Below are 20,311 nucleotides of genomic sequence, written 5' to 3' on the forward strand. Positions count from 1 at the left end.
TATCTGGTCCACCCACATCCACCCCTGCCTCCTCCAATATGTTCATACTGTGGCCAGCACATTTTCAAAGGCAGATCTGACTTAACATCTTACTTAAAAGTAATGCTTAGGATGAGTATCTTAAAATAAGTCAGCCCCTTGTGAACATGCTATTATGCCATATACTTCAGTTGTAATACCCCATTTGCAATTTTTTTTTTATTCTTACTGATTTATCCATAAGAGTATGTTTTCTACTCTATGGTGAACTCTACAAAAGTAGGGATAGTTCCTGCATTTTCTAACCATTGTTTCCACACTACCTAGCTAGTGTATGGCAAATAGTAGACACGTGATAAATATTTATTGAATAAATATAGATGATGGAGCTGAGGCTTAAAGAGGTTAGTTGAAAACTTAAGCTTCTTACATTTGCATTGTTTAGTTGTAAGTACCAGTTTCCTAAAATTAACCAAAGCAAAGGAATCAAAAGGGACCGCAGGGAAATTATGCAGAATACAGGTGCGGGACTTGAACCAAGAAGAGAAGTCTTTCGGTAACCACAGGAGGGCGGTGCAGTGTCTCTCCCTGTCCTTTCCTTCTGCTCCTGTTCTCAGGCTCTCACCCTCAGCGCGTGAGATTTTCATCCTTGCTTCTCTCTGTTCACCTTTACAATTTTGCTTGGTTGAAATGGCTATAATAATTCACATTCAAGGTCTGGGGCCACTGAACAACGGGCTCACAGGAAAGAATGTGGGAAAGTTATGTTCCTGTTAGGTTCCTAGGAAAGAGGTCAAATTGGCTGGGCCTTGCTTTTGAATTATTTCTGCCTCTTAGGTTCCATCCTAGAGCCACTCCCTATCCACTCTGCTCTGGGTGGGCCAGAGTTACCTGGTTCCCATCCTGAGAATAGGATGGGAGAGGTGATCGGTGGGGGCCGGGCACTATCCCCATCCCCCAAAGCATCTTCCATCCCAAGATGGCAGAGTTGAAATGTGAACTCTGTGGATTTAGCATCCTGCTTCCTGACATATTCCCCTAACTCAGTCAGGTCCCTGCCTATTTCATTTGTGAACTTTGAAATCCTCAGTAAAACCTGTGCTATAATGAATGGCAGTCATGCCTACCAGTTGTGAGTACCCCATATCTGGCACGCATCTTAAATGCATTTAAATGTGTTCTCTCATTAAACTTTGTAACAGCCCATTGAGAGGTACTCTTTTTATACCCCTTTTGTTGGGTGAGAAAATTGAGAATAAGGGAAGTTAGGTAATTTGATGAAAAATGTGGCACTTGATATCTTTTGCTTACAAAGGGAGCCCTACACATGCTACTCTTTTAGGGTTTGGATACTTGAGGTGTTGTCTGCAGACAGCAGCCTCAGCCCCATCCAGAACCTGTTAGAAATGCAGACCCTCAGGCCCCATCTCAGGAGTGGGTCAGGATGGGCATGTTCCTAGATCCCCAGCTGGTTCATGAGCATATTCAGGGCTGATGTGGGAGCTCACCAGCCTCTGGAGTTGGGCAGTTGCTGAGATTGGTTTAGCAGCCCAATGATGGCCTGACTGAGAGTATAGGGCTCTCCATGGTCTTCTTGGCCTTCCCCACAGACACAGTTGCTGTCACACAATTGGGTCTAGGAGGAAGATCCAGGAAAGGAAATTTTGTCTTGTGCCCTTTTTTATCAGGTAGAAAATATTGTTCCCATTACCCTGCTCCCCCCCCCCCCAAGTCCATTTGTCATAGGTGGTCACAGCCAGATAACTGGCTCTCTACCCAGTCCTTGAGCAACATTGGGGACTAGTTAGCAGAGAAGGGCAGATGGATGATCTCACAGCTGTGCCCACAGAAAGAGAGATGTCATTTTACTTGATATAAAAATGAGGGAAATCTCTAGGTGTACTTGTCAGGGTTCTTTTGAGAAACAGAACCAATAAGATATGTACATATAATATATGACAATTTTTTGTTATATATATTTTACCAAAGTTCACATATAATATATATTTTTATATGTAAATATAGAACATTTCTACAAAGTGAAAAAAGAAAAGAAAAAACCATGCTGTGCAGTGGACTATTTTGCACAGTAAAGATCTTACTAGCAGCATCAGCGGCGGGTTGCAGGGCCTCAGCTGCTCCCTTTAGGAGCCAGAAGAGATTGGGCTGGTTTTCCCTTTGCTTTCCAAGAGGATAAATCTTCACTTCCCTTCAGAACACAGAGCGTGGATTCTGGCTCATGCCCTGTTATTTATTGCTGCCAGGCCAAAGGAGCCTGCCAAGGGAATCACACAGGTGCCAGGCTGGGTTCGACTCTAAATGGCATATGTGGTTTCTAAGTACCCTGTTCCCTAGGCCCAAGGGATTGAATATGGAAATAGCCTGTTCCCTGCATCTGGATTCCAAAAATAAATCCAAGGCTCCTCGGTAAACTGGGACCGCTTGTCTAGATCCAAGCAACAGCACCTCCTTGTAGGTAAGGCCACGTAGGAAGAATTAAACCCACAGTGAATGGTATCCAAGGCAGATTCATTTTATATTGAGAAATACTTTCTCCTTTCTTATATGGAGGTTGCTTTTTTATCCTTTTGAGTCTCTGACATAAATTAAGTGTGTGTGTGTGTAGGAAGGCATCCACAGTTCTGGCATTTAGAAGGGCAGGTTTGGCACACCCACCCTGGAGCTGAGCTGTCTGGATTCAGATCCTGGGTTCTCCATGCAGGAGCCACATCATCTCCACAAGGTGCTTAGCTCCCTTGGGTTGTTACAGGAATTAATGAGTTAATACAGGTTAGCCCTCAGGACAGGTCCTGGCACATAGGAAGTACTCCATCCATGTGAGCCATTAATAGTAGTAGGCCTAGCGGTGGTCTTTGAGCAGTATGTTTGTTTGGACGCTGTAAAAGAAACAAGGTGTGTTTTGGGAAGGAGAATGCATAAGAAGAAAAATTAAAAGATGGAGGTTAAGGACACATTAGGAGACATGAAATATTATTGGGAGGGGACACATGTCTGAAACAGCTGGAAACCCACTGACCTATTGCCATTCAGTTTAACCTAAGGTGAGATTGTGAAAGAGCTATGGGTCATGAATAGATAACATAACCACTTGAAGACCACAGAGTCATGAAGCTGACTGACAAATACCATCTATATGCCTATATATGGATGTGTGTGTGTTTCACAGAGGTCCCTGGATGAGTAGTCTAACTTCCTTAATTTGTAAATGAAAACATGGCATCACAGCGTTTAAGTGACTTGCCCTAAATAATATTCACTAAAAGTGATCTAGAAATATTGTGTGGAAGATGCTTTGCATTATTCTACGGGGAAGTTTTCCACTTATCCCATGAGCAAGGAACAAAAAGTTATTTTGCCAAGTTCCTAAGTGGTCAGAATGTACCTGGGGTATGATAAAGCAAAACATTTGTCAAAAAGCACAAAAAAGGAGGAAGATTAGTGGAGTTGGGGCAAAGATTGGAAAGGTTTGCAGCATACATGTTATTGCTTTGACAACAGAACACCTGGAAGCATGAATGATTCCTGTTTACATTGATATAAGAAGCAGAACTGATACTAACAGAAGGCAAGGGAACGTTCGGCAATGCAATGCACGTTGTGGGGTTTTTCTTTGCATGGGAGCAAACCGCTAATTCCCTCGTGACTTCATGTGGAACCCCCACTACTCCCGCCACTTTCATTGTTTGAGGGTATTCTCAGTACCCGTACCTACGGTGTGCTTGTTATACGTGCATCTTAACATTAGCACGTGAGCTCGCCGAAGACGGTTTACGGGTATTTGTATTTCTCTGTATACCTAGCAAATATCTTACATGTTGCTGCTACTCAGTCATAGTTTCTGAATGAGTAACGAGTGAACATACAGCGGAACAAATTAGTTCATGCAGTTAAGGCAGTCAATTCTTAACAGCAGCTACCCAAATGACCTTCATAATACCTAATAAAATGTTTCCACGAGTTCTTCTGGCTTGCAGGGATGCTTTTTGGTATTGAAAGGGATGGTTGGGAATAGGGCACAACTTATTTACCTGTATCCCTGCCAAATGGGCGTTTGATTGTTTCAGTTTGAGGCCATTATGAACAGTGCTTTATGAGCCTTCCACTACAGGGGTGCAGAGGTACCTCCTAGGTGTGCATATCCCTGAGGGTGGGGCTGCTGTGTTTTCTAAATGTGCCAACTGCTTTTTCACTGATACTGATTTATTCATTTTGCATCTTCAGTACCTAAAAGTGCGTGGCACAGAGTTGGGCTCATACCTGCTTGACCCAGGAGAACTTTATTACAGTAACAAGAACAACAGGAGCTGACGCTTGCAGCCTGTTTCACCGCATTAACTGTGCTCTGCTGTTCAGGCATCAGGCCTTGCATGCAAAGCCGGCCATTTACTTTCTGTGCCAGACTTTTCTTCGAGAATGCCTTCTGAGCTGTGCCCAGTTCACTTTGGCCGTGACAATTGGAGTTGCCGGGGCCTCTTTGACAATAAAGGAACGCTGTGGGTCAATCCTAGCTGTTTATTGCAAGCATTTCTTGCTCTTCTGCTTGAAACAACCTTCGAAGAAGCCAAGTTCTCTTTATAGGACGTCACCCCCTTTGCCTCTGTGCTCCTGGCTTCTGGAGCTCGCCTGAAGAGAGTGCTCTTCAGCTTCCCGTATGTAATCAGACGTCTCCACTTGAACTTGCCCCTTTGAACATTCCTGACTGGCTGATGTTTTGGCAAGCAGAATGTTGCACTTTAAAATTGATCCTTCCTTGCTTGTGGAAAATGAATCCAAGGTGCTTGGGGAATTATTTGGGCTCGGGAAGGCTTGATGCCTCGTAAAATGGAGTTCTGGGCTGAAATACTCTTGAAATATGACAAGCCCCAGAGTTGTGCCTTTACTTTCTAAATATTTAAAATAAAAGTGGGTGGTTCTATCCCGTTGTTCTGCTTATGAGTGTTTCATCATGTTTTAAAATGTCCAGGCTCAGCATTTAAAATAAATAAATTCATTTCTCATGTAACCCTTTTAGATGCAGTCATTGGGAACTGTTTAACAGATAAATTGTGAGTGATATTTTATTTTTGTAGCCCTCCTTCTTTCCGATATATATTGAACCATTTAGTTACCAGCTAACTTGTCTTTATTAAAACTTGGGATAAAGTGTTCTTACTATCAAAGTGTGGTTGGCATATATACCATGAGATTCTAATGTACTTCGTTCTCTCCTCCACATGAAAGAAGTCACAATGTGCATTTTTGTCATATGAATGCAAAACAACAGAATCATTTTGGGGTTGCTGTGTTTTTGTGGGTTTTTTTTGCCATTTTGGTATAAATGGTCATTCTTAAATTTTGGCTCTAGCTTTTAAAAATAATTTTCAGCCTCAATCTGGATAACACAATTATGATGTCACCAATATTTATGTGTGTGCATGTATGTGTGTGTTCACCTGATATATTTAGTGAACCTCACACTAACTTTTCTCAAAGAAGATCCTAAAAGTAAGTGCCAGTGTTGATGAGAGTTATTGAATAAATAAATAATAGACACACTCTCAGTATCAGTTATAGCAAGAAGTGAAAAATGAATTTAAAAACAACAATAAACCATTCACTACACTACAGTTCAGTAAAGAAAATATATCTTATTTCCCATGTAACATTCTGTGACCCATCATGTGACTTTCCCCTTCTCTCCTCTTATATGTAATGTGGTTCAGTATCCAGAGTGGCAAGTGGTTTTCAGATAAGTTATGACACTAAATCCGTGGGGAGTCCTTTTAGCGAGAGTTGTGTGGATGAGATTGCAGTTTGGGGCACAATATGCCTGCACGACATTCAAATGTTACAGGATTTGCTCTTCGGCTCCTGTAGTAATGATGCACAGCACTGACATGAGAGGACCTGTTAACAGCTGCATGGTCTTCATGAAAAATGTGAATATCTTAAGTCTTTCAATGCGTAAGAAAAATGATACATTTGTATGTGGCTTCTTTTTTGAAATAAAGATAACACTGAATAAAACTAAGCACTTATGTATGTTTCCAGTATGCAGCTACTAAAAATAACAGGAATAGAAATAGTAGATTTTCCTATTTTAGAGAGAAAAAAAGCATATGATCTTTCCCATTAAATGAATGGCAGTTGGCTGCATTTTCCTGTCTTTCTGATATGATTTTTCCAGCCATAAAACAATGATTAGCTTGTGCTTAAGAAGAGTCTGTCAAGTTTCCATGAAGGAAATATTTGTTGAAACCTAGGCTGTTTCTAACATGACACCATGTTTTCACAGTAAAAATGTGAAGCTGAGGAAAGGTGATATTCAAATGAAAGGAAATCCTCATCTTCATTTAGCAAAATGAGCCCATGCTTTGGTTATAAGTATTTGTAAAAGGAGAACAGTGACAAATGTGGTCTTTGTTTGAGACCCCCCATGTCATGTTGTAATAGGGATCTCAAGGAAAAGAACTGATAAGATGCATCTATTTATATATATTATTATGTGTGTGTGTGTGTGTGTGTGTGTGTGTGTGTGTGTGTGTGTGTATGTGGCCAGTTGACCCTTGAACAGCACAGGTTTGAACTGCATGTGTTCACGTATACACAGATTTTTTTCAGTAAGTACCTGTACTATTTCTGATCCAAGGTTGGGAGCCTGTGGATATGGAGGGTTGACTATAGGCAATGATCTCTGCCATTTTATGTGTTGGACTTGGGCATCCACCAATTTTGGTATCTGGGGGGGGTTCCTAGAACCAATCCCCTGGGGATATTGAGGGACAGCTTAAGTTTTGGGGAAGTCTAAATTTATACGTCAGTTTTTGGCTGTGGGTGGGTTTGGTGCTCCTAACCCCTGCATTGTTCAAGGGTCCCCAGTGTGTGTTTGTCTGTGTGCGTATGTGTATATATACCCACCATGATTATGGAGGCTGATACATCCCAAGAGAAACAGAATCAATAAAATTCATGGAGAATGTGTTCCAAGACCCCCAGCGGATGCCTGAAACTGCAGATAGTACTGAACCCCGTATATATGGTACTCTGTTTTTCTATACATACATACTTATGATAAAGTTTAATTTATGAGGCACAATGAGAGATTAACAGTAATAATGAAGAAAATAGAATTATAGCAATATACTATAATAAAAAGTTATGTGAATGTGGTCTCTCTCTGATAATTGATCTCATAACCTAGACAGCTACTAAGTGACTAATGGGCAGGTAGTGTAAACAGGGTGGATACATTGGACAAAGGGATGATTCACATCCCGTGTGTGACAGAGTGATCGATGCAAGATTTCATCGTGTTATTCAGAATGGCACATGATTTAAAATGTATGAATTGTTTATTTCTGGAATTTTCAATTTAATATTTTCAGACTGAAGTTGACCACTGGTAACTGAAACCATGGGAAGCAAAACTGCAGATAAGGGGGGACTACTGTATATATGCACTTATATGTATGTATGTATATATATATATATATATTTGATATATACTATATTATACATACACACACAGAAAAATTGACTCATATGATTATGGAGGCTGACAAGTCTCAAGTTCTGCAGTGGGCAAGCTGGACACCTTTGAGATCCACTGATGTAGTTCCAGTCTGAGTCTGAAGGCCTGAGACCCCCCTCCCCGACAAGAGCCAATGATGTAGTTTCAGTAAATGCTGGCAGGCTCCAGACTCAGAAAGTGCTGATGTTTCAGTTGAAGTTCAAAGGCAGGAAAGAACTGAAGTCCAAGCTCAAGACAGGCAGGAGGAATTCCCTTTTATTCGCAGGAAGATTTGCCTTTTTGTTCAATTCTGGCCTTCAACTGATTGAATAAGGCCCACCCTCATTAGGGAAGGCAGTCTGCTTCATTCATTCTATTGATTCAAATGTTAATCTCATTCAAAATATTTTCTCAGACACATCTGGAATAGTGTTTGACCAAATATCTGGGCACCCTGTGACTCAGTCAAATTGACACATAAAATTAACCATTCCACATGTCAAAAAAGATGTTATTTTTAGAGATAGGAAGAGAAAAAGCATAGAAGACAGGAGGCTTAAGACATTTACAGGAATCCATCCTGGAAAATTCACATCTCTTCCATGTCCCGTGTTGAAAATAGATTAAAAATGGAGTAAAATGCTTCAGGATGTAGACATTTTTATGTTTTAGTGATAGAAGAGTGTGGGGTCCAAGTTCACGACTATATTAAAAGAGAATTTGGATGGGACTTAAATTGAGCAGGTTTCCCAGAACCTGTGCTCCAGTGCCTTTTTAAAAAAATTTGAGCATAAGTAGTAAAAATGAACAACCACCATTTCAATTATAAGAGCAGTTGGCTTCTCTTGTTTTATTTAGGCAGGCCAATTTTGGAATGCCAAACAATAGTTGAGTAATTTTCCGCAAGGATGTCTGTAAAGCATTTAATTCAATTTGGCTAACTTGAGTAAGTACCACATGCACAGCTCTGAGCTAGGTGTGGTTATGTGGGACGTGACTCAGAGCAGACACTCCGGGAGAGAAAGGACATTGGCTTTCTAAGTGTGAATGTGAATTTTGGGACCTAGACTCCAGCTGCAACCCCGTAAGCCCCATGTTTTGTACAAGAAGCAAATTTTCAAGAGGTGTATTTTATCTCAAATGAACAGATATGACAAGCATTTGAAAAAGCAGATGGCTACTTTCCTGCTGTCTCTGAAAGAGATTGAAATGGCAGGGACTTCTTAGCGTTGGTGTCCTACACTGTATCCTGCCTTTGACTTACCTGTCGTGACTTGCCCTTCTCCTCGAAACTTTCGAGTCACTTCTGAAAGAAATGTTGCATTTATACATGTAGAAAGGTTGTCAGAGGAGGTTTATGGCAGAACCGTTTTCTCCCCCACGTTGGGCATTGAGTCCCACAGTCCTTCTGGTGGGGGAGCTGAGAGGATGGTCATTTTTATCTGAGTGATGTGCATTTACTGCTGATCTGTATTTTAAACCCGTTGCACAGTGAGGGCTCCAGCACACTAATTTTCACTACCCTAGCAGATCATCAGCATCACTTTGGGGGATGTTTTTCTTTCTTTCATTTTTTTTAAAAGACTTTATTTTTTTAGAGCAGTTTCAGGTTTACAGCAAAACTGAGAGGAAGGTCCAGAGATTTCCCATATGGCCGCCACCCCCACATGGACATGCTCCCTCATGATCAGTATCCCCCCACCAGAGTGGGACATTCGTTGCAATTGATGAACCTACAGTGACTCACCCCCAGAGTCCACAGCTTACATTAGGGTTCATTCTTGGTGTTGTACATTCTATGATTTCGGACAGATGTATAATGACACGTACCCACAGTCACAGAATCCTACAGAGTAGTTTCACTGCCCTGAAGGTCCTCTGTGCTTTGCCTCTTCATCTCACACTGCACCCTAACTTCGGGGATTTTCCTATGGATAATTAATGACTGCTGTGAGTTTTGCTTAGTTTTTCTATTTTATCTGTACATGAAAGGGTGTTTGTTTTTTTTCCTTCCAAACTGTAGATAAGAATATTAAGTTTGAAAGTTTGGGAGAAAAGAACTCCTTTTTGGTATTGCTAAAATGTATGAACTTAATAGAAATTCGTAGACTCATGGATTTCTGGATTGGATTGCAAGGATTGAAAGGAAAGTTAGTGGGTACTGAATTAAATTTTTTCATCTTATACATTAGGAAACAGAGGCCAAGAAGAGTAAGGTGGTTTGTCCAAATATAAATGAAATGTCTAAAAATGTCTCCTGGTCTTTTGGAAAACAGAGTCCCCAAGGTTTATTTTTCTTCCCAATAAAACTGTATTAGATGAATTAAGTTAATTAGAAAATGTGAGTGTCTGTCTCACAGGTTATCATTCAGCGACCATTACTTGGGGATCTAGATGATCTGCACTAAGAGCCCTTTTCCCTTCCCATGAGCCTCTCTCATCACTTGAATTATGCTATTCTGCTCAATTCAGAGTGTGCAGATCCAAGATGAGAGAGGTGACTTGGGTCTGTGGCCGTCCAGCCCGATTCAGGATCATGGGCTGTCCACCTCTTGCTTCAGGCAGTCCCTGTATGTTTTCCAGCTTATGAAAAACTCCCTTCCAGTGTCAGGTTGTAGCGTATGTGTTTTCTGCAGTTCCATTGGCTCTTCATTCGAGACTTGGGAGACCAGTTGTCCCTTATCTGACCATAACTGTGTGGGCTGGTTCCTTTGGAGCTTCTGGTTTATAGCTGAGCTTTAATTTTTATGAAATAAAACTTTAAAATGTCACTGTTTTGCCAGCTAAACATCTGTTTTCTACAGCAGGTTCAAGCCCCAAAATGGAATTGAAATCATAAAACCCAACCAAGAGTTTGACTCTGCCACTTAAATCAATGGTACTTTATTATTATTATTTTTTCAAATGTCTTTTAACTAGTAGCATAGAAACTGTGATAAGTGCTCTAGCTTGGCCATCATTCTTTGAAAATTATACTGGTAACTTTTTGGGAATCTTCCAAGACCTCTTAACCTTGACCCCTCAATTAGTCATTGGAAAGTGAAGAGGTGTAGGATGCCAGAAGATAAAGTTGTTTGCTTTAAAATAGGGAGTTGGTCATAGGCTAGAGAAAGTGATTGGAATTCAGTGGCTTTCCCCTCCAAAATATGTAAACAGTTTGTAACAAGAAAATGATTTGACTATAAATGATCTGACCAAGACATAGTCAGACTTTTTCAGAGGAAGTGTTTCTCATTTTTTCTATCACTGTTTAGATACATATGAGGTTACAGTAACATGGAGTTGTTGAGCAGATGACTTTGAGATAAGTCTGTGGGAGTCGGTATGGGATCACCGGTCACCCTGGGACCACCTCGGTGACATAAAGGAGAACACTGTCAGCCTTTTGGGTGAGGTACCCTCTGTCACTTGCAGGTGTCTCTCTTCATTATTGCTTTCTCCCATCGCAACAGGGATTAGCAGTGTGGTGACCAACTCAAGTGTGTCTTATGGGCCAGGCAGGTGAGGTGGATGAGTAGACCATCTGGGGGGAGGGTGGTTCAGACTGTGGCAACTGCAAATGCCCCATCTCCTACCCTGTTTACTAGCCCGGAGAATTAGCCCAGAATGTCAAAAATTTATGGGTTCCAGTTTTTCAAGGAATTTGAGAAATCTGTATTTTTATAAAAATATCTAACTTTAAAATATTTTTTAAAGAGCTTTAATATTTATTTAAAAGAATACCAAGTGGGCCAAACCGTTAATGTCTGTGACTCACAAGTTTGTGACCTTGGGTGTCAGGGCTCCTCGGTCCATCCAAATATTTTCCACATTTACTGTTGGAGGAAATTTGGCATGGTCATTTAATCTTTCTAAGGCTTAGTTTTCACTTTTTAAAGTTGAAATAATAATGCTTGCTTTCGGAAATGATGAGAATAAAATCGGAAAGGGCAAGTGGAAACACTCTGTAATTGCAGTCTTTTAGCGGCCTTCCCTGTTACATGCAAGGACAGAATAAGCTAACATTCGGAATAGCTTCAGCAGAACCACCAGTTGTGGTCCCACCTTGTGCCAGCTGTTTCACAGCTGCATTCTCCCAGCTAAACGTGAACTGAACTCCATGGGCAGGACCAACAACAGGGATAGTAGCCAGAACCTCTGACTGTGAAGTGTCATTTTTGACTTTGAAAAAGGATTATCTAGATTGTAGTCTATAGATTTAAGGAGAGCTGTGTCCCTTGGGTGTGGGAATTTGGGGTGATGGCTACAGTTACAGGCTTTGAGGGGTGGAAATAGGCCTCATCATGCTGGCTGTATATTGCTGAACATTAACTCAGAAAGCAGGTGGCTTAAAGGAAAGGGCATGGAGGCTGGGAACCTGAAATCTACCTTGTTTTTCATGACCAACCCCTCCCAATCCAGCCCTAATATATTTTTGACTCTTTTCTACATTTCCACCTTTAAGAAAAACTCTCTTAATTTATATTAATCTGAATTTAATGACATAAACATAGACTTTTTCTTTGTTAGGAAAGTCTCAGGAAGCAATGCAGAGAATGTGTCTCACTCTGGGTCTGGAACAAGCCCTTCAGGTCCAAAATCCAAAATTCATCACACCAATATTGAGCATTTCCCATCCCCTGCCATATCCCGCAGCAGTGCCTGGGCACATCACTGTGATTTCACTTTTTTTTGTTTATAGCAGATATTTGTCTTCTATAACAGACTGTGAAGTCTTTGAAAGGACACAGCTCAGATGTTATTTATTTTTTATCCTAAGGCCCAGTGAGCAATACAGTTGATCAATAAATGTTTGCTCAATTGGATTAAGTGACTCTGCACCCTCCGTGTCTTGGAGTCTCTGAAGATTGTGTTGTGTTTACAAAAGGACACACATTCTCAGTTACTCTAAATAGAGAGAAATAGGGGGTAGGAATCTTACAGCAGGAGATTTCAAGGAAGGTTTCTCAACCTTGCCAATAAGGTGATCAATCTAGCTCAGAGCTCAGAAAAAGAAAAAGATCTTTTCCTCCATTAAAAAGATATCACAGTAAAATGATAGTTTCAATTTGCTTCATTGAAAGCGAGGAGAGGACAAGTTACAATTTTTTTTTTTGGTGAAGGTGATGTTGATCAAAGGGGGAACCCTGTAGTGGGGATCCCTCCATCCCGCACAGGAAGGCAACCTTACTGTCTCACGCTAGAATTTTCTTTGCCTTAGAAACAAGATGGTCTGGTATAAGCTCGGCCAGCATAAATCAGATCATTTATGTCATTATGGGGTGTCCTGTCTACCTCATTGGATGCCCTGCTTCAGTGGGTCAGCCCTTAGGAGCAATGCCAGTGGGCCTTGCACCTCTAGAGCCCATGAATATAAGGTGTATTACGTGTCCTTGATTTACACTATCATAAATGTAGATATGCATTAACAAACACTTGTACCGCCACCCTCAACTCCCCCACCAAAGAAAAATACTAGAGCTGGAAACTTTCGAGTCATATTGACATATCATAAAAATGATATATAGAATTGAGTGTTAGCCTTACACTCAGTGCCTTCTGGAGACAGAACGAAGTCCATAATTTCTTCTAGGAAACTCTTTAAGACTTCTGACTGCAGTTTATTTTCCCAGAAATCCTCTAGTAGCTTTTTATTGTCTATACCTGTCTTTTTTATTATTGTAAAAATATTGCAAGTATTTGGCAACTCTGGTAGGTGCAGTAACTCCGTAGTAATATATATCTTTTTAAATTCAGAAACATTTTATGAATGCATAAACTGTGCTATCTCCAGAATGGTTTATTATATAAAACAACTTTGTCTTAAAAATGTTAATGCCTCCGCTGTAAAAGTACAAATGGATAAAATATGGTTTAACAACAGAAGTACTTACTGAGCAGGAACTTACCGGGTTCCATAAAGTAATACAGGTTCAATCTAATATACTCCAGCATAAAGTGAAGGGTGTCTTTTAGGGTGAAATAAATTCAAATCTTAGCAGCCTTTGGATATGCACTTCATTATTTTATGAAGACATGTATTGTGATGTAGTAGACACTATATGTTAATATTTTTAGACTATTAAAATTAGATTAAGACTAAAAATAAACTGTGAAAGATCCAAGTAAGCCAGTAACTTCATTACTCATGCACACACTGGACATTTCTCTATGAAGGAAATCCTGTTTGCCCTAAGGGAAAGTTTCACAATGTGTTGGTGTTTAATATTTGATGCTGGCAAGAATGAGAGAGTGGGTCTAACTGTGGGATACTAATTATTGCACTTGGGCTTTTAGCTGGAATGTTCTGGTAGCAGCCAACTTTAGGTCACTTACTTAAAATAAAACACTAGGGTGTTTTGGGGGTTTTTTGGTTGTTTTGTTTTTGGTGTGGGAATTGGAATGGTGGAAAGCTGACAAAAAGGAAAACAAAATAAATCAATTGGAATCAGTGCGGTATTAAACTAGTTGCTCATATTTCTTAGTCGTCCAGATGTGACATCTTTGTTGTCACCCTTCATTCTTTTCCTTTTAAATTTAGTACATTAGAGGATCTCTTGAATCTGTTCTCTATTTCCTTTATACTCTTTCCTATACATTTTTTGTTCCTTCCAACTTTGTCATGGGATGATTAATTGGTAAGAGTGGTGGGGCACAGTGTAAGTCAAATACTTCCATCAAATGTAAGTCATCCAAATGTAGAATGTACCCAGGTCAAGTGCTTTAAAAGGAAATGTGTGTGTGTGTGCTGTAAGAACCTGTTACAAGGCAGGGAGATCAGGGAAGGATGCCTGGAGGAAGTGATGAATTTACTGGGATCCGAAGGGTGAGTAGGAGTGTTATACTTGGAAGTGGGATATCCCTTTCCCCACTGAGTGCTGGGGGTGGTGTCCTTACAGTATCTTGAGAAAAATAATTTTCTGAGACTCCCACAAGAGGATGAGTGACTTTTATTTGTGTTGAATTATATCTCTGTGTTTCTAAAGTCCTGTTGCCCTTAATCTAGTCCTGGAAAAGCGCAACTGGGGATTCAGTAGAGCTAAAAGCAAAGCCAATGTCCAGAGTTTCTGTTCTATGTTGCAGCCAGGTCCAGTTCAGCATCAGGCTAGTTGCAGTCCAGTAGTCCACTGTGTGTGGTGTCCACATGGCCATGGGCCATGTGGGCGAATGCAAGGGAGCCCGGAGAGCAGACCCCCTGCAACAAGAGTCCGAAAAGAGCCAAGAGAAACCCAAGAGAGCGAATTCCTTTGTTCAGGAAATTAAGTATCCCAAATCTTCCCCCATTTGCCACCGCCTCTCCCATTCTGGCCAATGACCTCTGTTCCTAGGTGTGACTGACAGCAAGCACCTTTACTAGTCCCTCCAATTTTGCTGGGCATGCATCTCTCTCCTCTTTGTCCAGTCCCTTCCCCCAGTGATCTGCCGGGAATAGACCAGTGCCTCCCTGGGGAGTGTAAAGCTGTAGCTTCCTGGCAAAGCTGCCCAAATGACATGCCTATAATATTTGGCCTTCCCTTTGCTCCTTTCCTGTTAGTAATAACTAAGTCAATCAAAACAATATCAAGAGTTTAATAATGCAAACAGGGGGCCTCGGCTCTTGGCTGACGGAACCATGAGTGCAGTGGCCCAGAAGCTGGAGCAAGCATAGCAAATACACGGGACTGACAGAAACATAGGTTGCTAGTTTGAGATGATAGTCAGGCCTTGCCGAGGACTTTAGTACATATCATAAGATCAGTGGGAAGATACAGAAGAATGTTAAGTAAAGTGGTGATGGTGTGGTTTGTTTTAGAACTTGAAGTAGTGTTTCTTCGTTGGCAACAGGGAGGCCAGACTGAATTTGAATCAATTAGTCAAGACTTCTGTAAACAGTCAAATGAAGGAAGACAGCAGGTTGGGCTTAGAAGGTGCTGGTAGAAGAGGAGAGAGCGGGGGCGCGGGGGGGATCATCTGAGAGATGTAGACCAGGTAGAATCCACAGGACCTCATGTAGATTGGGCAAGGGGGTAAAGGGGACAGTGTCGACAATGCCTGGCCTGTGTGACTGGATGGAATGTGGTACTCTTCCCAGAGAAAAGGGACATAAAGAGCACTGGGCTCTGGGGAGTGTCAGAAGTTTGGTTTTGGACTTGGGGAGTTTGCGGTTACTCCAGCTTATCCAAAGGGAAATGTGGAAGGGGCGGTTAGTGCCGTCGGTCTGCCTGCGCGCTGGGGTCTGAGTGGGGAGGTTCATATTGTGTACATGCAGGTGAAACCTGAAGGCACAGACATGACAGCAGCCAGGGAAGCAACTCGGAACGAGAAGACTGGTCTAGCTGACCCTCGGGGACTCCGCGCACCGGGCGAGCCTGGGGGCGTCGGCCGGGGGAGTTCCCATGGCAACGAAGGAAGCCCGTGCTGGTCTGGGCCTGCTGCTTTAGACATGAAGCTCCACTTCGTGCCTCCGTCTCATTATTAGAGTTAATAATTATTATCGTTAGAGTTTTAGGAAGATAATTTTTTGAAGCATAGTTTTACTCTTTTCTCAGAAATATTCAGAAGCTGTTCATTCTCTTCAAAGTTTAACATCTTCCAGGTACTGCTTTCACTGCCTTATTGTTTTTAAAAATTTTTTTAAAAATTGATTTTAGACAGAGGAAGGGAGAGAGAAAGAGAAACATCAATATGAGAGAGAAACTTTGATTGGTTGCCTCCATCATGTGCCCCGACCGGGGATCAAACTCACAACCTGGGTGTGTGCCGTGGCCGGGAACGGAACCTGCCACCTGTTGGTGTATGAGGTGACTCGCCAACCAGTTGAGCCACACTAGCCAGGGCTTTACTGCCCCGTCAGACCCTGTGAGTGGAGGGGATCGAATGACTTATTTTCATTTTTTTGCTGTAATCTGCCCTTGCTTTTTTATCCTGTGATTTTTCTCTCGTAATTTCTTTAACTAGAATAGAAATGCCAGCCTCACGTACCCCTCTCTATGTCCAAGTCCCCACCAGCTTTCATGGTGTGGCCCAAAGACATTACGAATTGTCCGGGGTCCAGATGCTTTTGATGTTGGCCTGTGTGTAAGCCAGGCCATTGGTAATTTGAAGAGCCTGTCTCAGGTGATTTGAATATACAGCCATGTTTGAGAATGACTAGTCTACATGTCTTAGACCTCCCAGGCCCCTCCACTCCCTAAAGTGGCGGGATGCAGTTCTCTTTCATCTTTGTGTCTCATGCTTCGACTTACGGTAGGTGTTCAATGCATATTTATTAAATGAATCTATCATTTATCTTTTAAAAAATGAGATATCTTGCAAATCTTTCTTCCAGTATGTCTTGGAACTTTTAGTTTCCTGATCATTTTTGGTGATTATTAGGTGCTTTTCCTCTCTTCTTCTTTCTTTGATTTCCAAAGATTCCTCGTTGTCAAGATGTGTTGAATAGGCTTTGCCTATACAGGTAGCTCTGTTGATTCTCAGTGACCAAATGGAAAATGTCAATCTCAGTAGAGGAAATGCTTCAGAAGCATTGTGGGAAGGTGGTGAAGTTGGAAGTTTTTCCCTCTTTTCATTGTCCAGGACACTGCCTCCTTTTTAAAAAAAATTTATCTTTATTGTTGAAAGTATTACTTTTTTCCACCCCGCATCCACCTCACCCCCAGGCCTTCCCCATACCAATGTCTGTGTCCATAGGTTATGCATGTAAGCATGTAAGTTCTTAGATTAATCTTTCCCCACCCACTCACCCACCCCCGCCTAGCCTCTGAGATCCTTCAGTCTGTTCCATGCTTCTGTGTCTCTGGATCTGTTTTGTTCATCATTTTATTTTGTTTATTATATTCCATAAAGGAGTGAGATCATGTGGTCACTGCCTCTTAAGCAGAGAACATAGTGGGTTCATTTGAGCACCTTGGACAGAGATAGGCTAATTGAATCTGTGGCCCTGCAACAATTGAAGGCTACCTGGCCTGTGTGGGATTTACCGTGTCATTACTGGATTAGGATAGTAGTCCTCAATGGGGCCAGTTTTGCTTCCCAGGTAATATTTGACTCTCTGGAGACATTTTTGGTTGTCACAAATTGTAGGAAGTGCTACTGGGATCTAGTTGGTAGAAGCCAGGGAAGCTGTTTAACATCCTGCAATGCACAGGACAGCCTCTCAAAACAAAAAAATGATCTGGCTCAGATCAAAATGGTACAGTGCCATGACCGAGAAGCCCTGGTTTAGCAAAAGCCAACTCCAGAAAACCACAGTGAATTTCTCGCAACCTGAGATATGGCATTATTCAAAAACTCATTCTAACCTGGAGATATGTTTTCATGCAAGCATACCTCCCATTGTTTAGTTATGTATATGCTTTTATCCTGTGTGTGTGTACGTGTGTGTGTTTGTGTGTGCACGCTTTGCCTTTCCTGCAAAATATGAAACATGTCTGGAATTTGATTCTTGCATGATCTTCACAAGGGAATTGAAAATTACATGAAACAGGATTTCTTGGTGTTTTCTTGGTTCTTTTCAGTTAGAATAGCTTTCTGTTTCAGTGACAGAAAAGACCTATCCTTTTGTGTTTGAGGAACAAATGGTTGGCCTTATTATTTTAGATTAGATGCTTCTTTCTTGGTGGCTTTATATTTTAAGTCTGTGATAATAAGTATTGCTTTGCTTTAAAATACAGTCGGTGTTTCTTTGTCCTTAGTCTGCTTAGACTGCTTAGCAGGACATTTCATTTCCTATGAAGGATGGCTGGCGATAGTAGTTATCTTTTTCAAATCTCCCTCAATTATTTTCAAGCTGGCATGCAATGGAAGTTGAATGAACTGTACCGAGTGTTTGTTTATGTCTCCTGGGAAATATGGTGTAATCCCTAGCTACTTATTCTTTTTTTTTGTGGCAATGCCATATGCCTGCCTCGTTGCTTACCAGCCTAGGGAGCAAGGAGCTTCAGTTTTCTACAAAAAGAATAAGAGGCCTATAAACCTAGCACTCAGTTATTGGCATCTCACATTCCTGGTCCTTGACGATACGGTCTCCATCCGCTGCTTTAGTTTGCCCTATAATGTTTTGTGTTTGGTTTATATTTTAAATGAGCACTGGCCTTACTGGTGCATGAAATAATGTCAAAAATAATGTTTGTCAGAAAATTCTTAATATCGTATCGGTTTTTTTTTTAGGCATCAAACTGGGTTTATGGCACGCCGCGTTCGTGGCGATATGAAAGATGTGACATCTGAAACGCAACAGTTAAACTTTCATAGTAGGATGGTAACATTTTAGTAGCTAGACTTTATAAATGAGCAAGAAGTTATAGCTTTGGACTTAAGAATAATATTTATGTTGTTAGTGCTCAGTGTATGGTAGAATTCATGAGGCAAAGAAGGAGTTGATCTAGAGCTTTTGCTTAACTTAACAGCTGGTATAGATCACTGACATTAAAGGTACCTTTAAAAAGATTGATTTTTTTTGGTCCTTAATAATTCATTGGAACCATAAAGTTTAGATGAGGTAGCTTGCTGTCTGAGGTTTGGGCTATCGGTCTGAAAAATCATTCCCAGTGTTTATACATCTCATTACAGCAGTCATCACCATCTTTCTGAGACTCCGTCCGTTTGTTTCTCCTGTTATTTTGCAACTGCTGTAAGTGCAGGAGACTTTTCCGATCATCTTCACATCCTGGGCCTTCCCTGACACGGTGATGTGAGTATAGCAAATATTCAACCACTCTTTAAAAAGTAAAAGCTGAACTGACTTGAAAGAAAACAATATCAGTTCTTTCACCGTAAAGGTTTTATTAAACACAGACTCCCCCGTTACGAGATTTTATGTAAAAATATTTTGAGAAGCAGCCCTGTTGACAGTGCCTCCTGAGAGACTGGCTTCATTTTAATCTGCGCACCACGAAACTGCTTCTGACGAGTGAACCTCATTCGCTCCTTCCCTCTAGTCCAGTGACTGGCCTCATCTCATCCCAGACCCTCTGGCTTAACGTGGTTTCTGGTGACGCCATCTGAACGTGCTTTCAAAGGCCTCAGGCGACATTTATTGTCTCCATCGCAGCACCTGGGCTCTCCAGAACACTGGCCTCCATCATCCTCAGTGGAATGAGGGGAATTGTTTTCTTCCCCTGGTGTGTGTGAGCTTCCTGTGGCTCTCACTTACCTTCTCAGGAAAGCCAGGTAATGTGAAAAATATCTATTCAGTACACGACAAGAGTAACCGGTTCCCTATTAGCGAGCTGCGCTGCATTTCATTCAGTAAGACTTCTGGACGATGTGTAATCAACTTCAAATAAATTAAAATTGTTTTCAGTTGCTTTGTTTTTGTCCTGATTCCTGCCTATAATGAAACATTAATATTATTGTATAAAACTGTGTGTGTATTGATAGGCTTAAGGATTTAGTATTTTAGTATTTAGAGCTCTAAATATGTCCTTCGGTCAAATTTGTGTTTTAAAATAAGAGAAAGAAGCTAGAGGGTCTGACTAATGATTTTACAAATGCAATCTGTTGTGTTTGTCAGCCACTGTATGTCTCCAAGGACCTCTGCCTTAGTGCTTTGATCTGTGTTCATGCCTCGTCCAAACTCCGTGCGTCATAAAAATAATCACAGGTTACTGGGGTTGATGTCTGTGTTTCCCAGCGATAATTGTGCTCTTACAGTCCTGTTTGTTTTGAAGAGATTGTTGCATACCGCAGATTTACATGGAGCTGTTTTTCCCCAGCACCTGCGATTCCTTTCCTTTGGATTCTGATTCCTTGTTTATGGGATGTGTGGTCATGGATGTAATTCAGGAACACAGGGCTGTGCAGGTGTTTCCCTTGGCTGATAGGAGTGCTGTAGTTCATCAGGACAAATACAAATGTTAACTG

The 20,311-nt window shown here is 41.3% G+C and overlaps 1 protein-coding gene across 2 annotated transcripts in view; it reads left to right on the plus strand.

Annotated features, from left to right (window-relative positions):
- The window catches only part of FBXL7 (F-box and leucine rich repeat protein 7), a 299,181-nt gene that overhangs the window by 40,052 nt on the left and 238,818 nt on the right, over positions 1–20,311 (plus strand). The window contains exon 1 of one of the 2 annotated variants that reach the window (XM_081131646.1): positions 10,304–10,367. The exons of the other annotated variant lie outside the window; for it this stretch is intronic. The gene's annotated coding sequence lies outside the window, so the exon portion shown is untranslated. Of the gene's footprint in view, positions 1–10,303; positions 10,368–20,311 lie in introns of those variants that run through there. 2 annotated transcript variants of the gene reach the window in all.

Source organism: Miniopterus schreibersii, assembly GCF_964146895.1.
Source record: "Miniopterus schreibersii genome assembly, chromosome: 3".
Classification (NCBI taxonomy): Eukaryota; Metazoa; Chordata; class Mammalia; order Chiroptera; family Miniopteridae; genus Miniopterus; species Miniopterus schreibersii.